This window comes from Rattus norvegicus, chromosome 1, assembly GCF_036323735.1.
Source record: "Rattus norvegicus strain BN/NHsdMcwi chromosome 1, GRCr8, whole genome shotgun sequence".
NCBI classification, from domain to species: Eukaryota; Metazoa; Chordata; class Mammalia; order Rodentia; family Muridae; genus Rattus; species Rattus norvegicus.
Genome location: NC_086019.1, coordinates 133,029,085 through 133,030,726, shown reverse-complemented (window position 1 = coordinate 133,030,726; position 1,642 = coordinate 133,029,085). Strand labels below are relative to the sequence as shown.

The 1,642-nt window shown below is 53.6% G+C and overlaps 1 non-coding gene across 1 annotated transcript; it reads left to right on the top strand.

The window, feature by feature from the left end:
* The first annotated feature begins 212 nt into the window (after nt 1-212).
* On the top strand, nt 213-349 carry LOC120100448 (small nucleolar RNA SNORA17). Its single transcript, XR_005500200.1, has one exon. It is a non-coding gene; the product is annotated as a small nucleolar RNA SNORA17 (small nucleolar RNA).
* The last annotated feature ends 1,293 nt before the right edge of the window (nt 350-1,642 follow it).

Genomic DNA, 1,642 nt, shown 5'->3' with positions numbered 1-1,642 from the left:
AAAACATTGGGGGTTGGAGAACAGGAAGAGGGATGTGAAGAGTTGTTCCTAGTTCCCTCCATGCCAGCAGGTCTCCTGGTACCTCACAAGAGTATAATGTCCTCGTTGGCAAGCATAGACAGATGAAGTAAGTTAGCACATGCTTAGCTTAGGTGACTTTCCGCTATAGTTCTTCCTGGCTCTCCGGACATGGAGGCACACTTGTCAGAAAATTTGATCTAAGTGAGAAATGGGAGTTTGTGTGGCTGCTTTGTCACATGTGTGCCAGTAGGGGGCAGAGAGAAGAGAGACTACATCTATGCTCAGTGTTCTGACCTATGGACATATGAGCTATTCATAGCCTAACATTTCTGGGGGCGAGGGGAGTGAGTCTGAGATGAGTTCAGCACAGTGCCAGCCACAAGAGCTCCTGGGACCAGAGCCAGGAGCAGGCTGGAGACTAGAAGAACCCTGCCTGGGACTGAAATCCCTTGGTAGCAATGAGCCATGGATAGATGATCCTTGCAAGGGGACACTCAGGGGTGCTAGGTGAGAAGAGAGTCTAAGATCACTGTCAGATTGGTGCCATAAGGCCTGGACTGGGAGCTAGCCTGAGACTACCACCAGGCCTGGGGGAACTGGGGCAGCCAATACCCAAGATGACTCTTATCCCAGCACCATAATGCACAACCAGAGGAGCAGGGCATAGCATTCCTGAGATCACTCCTGAGGCAACTCTGGACACTCAGAGACCCTAGGCACGACTAGGAGCAAGTAAGTAGTGGAGAAATAGAAGTGAAAGAGAAGAGAGGACGTGGGCACCATGAAGAGATGCAGAACTGGAGACAGGAGGGTAGTGAAGAACAGCCCGATGTGAGTAGCCAGTGATGTCACCTGGGACCATGGTGGGATCCTGGTCTGTGCTACACTACCACTAGAGTCCATATCTGAGTCTGCGGCTCTGTAGCAGCTGGGGTCCATTGCCATCAAAGGCTAGGTGGATATCCCTGGTCTGGGCTGCTGCCAGAGACGTTTTGATGTCTGAGGGCTAGGGGTCCTGTGGAACTGGCACATCCCTCACCTGAATGGGAGAGTTCACTGGCATCGTGGGAAAGCTGGCCATGATGGAATGAGGGAAAGAGCAGGAGAGCTGTCTCCACCTCTAGTCAGCTGCAGCACTTGGGAGGGCAGCCCCAACATATTGAGGGAGTTGTGGGTGAGCGAGCATGGGAGAGCTGGCCCTACCAGTAGTCTCTAATGTAGTGGTGCAGTGGCATGAGCTAGGGGGAGTTACCCTCCTCTTCTCTCACTCCTCACAACTTGTGGCAGACTTGAGCTTGGCCCTGGGGTGATGAGAGCAAGAGACCTGGCTCTACCCCCTCATCTGCTGTAGCACTTGGGAGAGCAGGCCCTGCACCTGACCTGGGCAGAACTTGGTCCTGGAAGTAGGGGTTGTGGGTGAGCCAGCCCCTAGGGCATGATTGTGGAAAGCGAGCCTGCCTCTTGTCTGCTCGGTGGTGGCTCAGACAGTGGAGAGATGACGACTTCCTGTACCTTGTGCCCCACCTTCTGTGGCAGTCAGGGAAGTTGGTCCCAGGGTCATAAAAGTGGGAGAACTGGCCATGTCCCACAACAGCTGCAACAATTGACAAAACAGACCCTG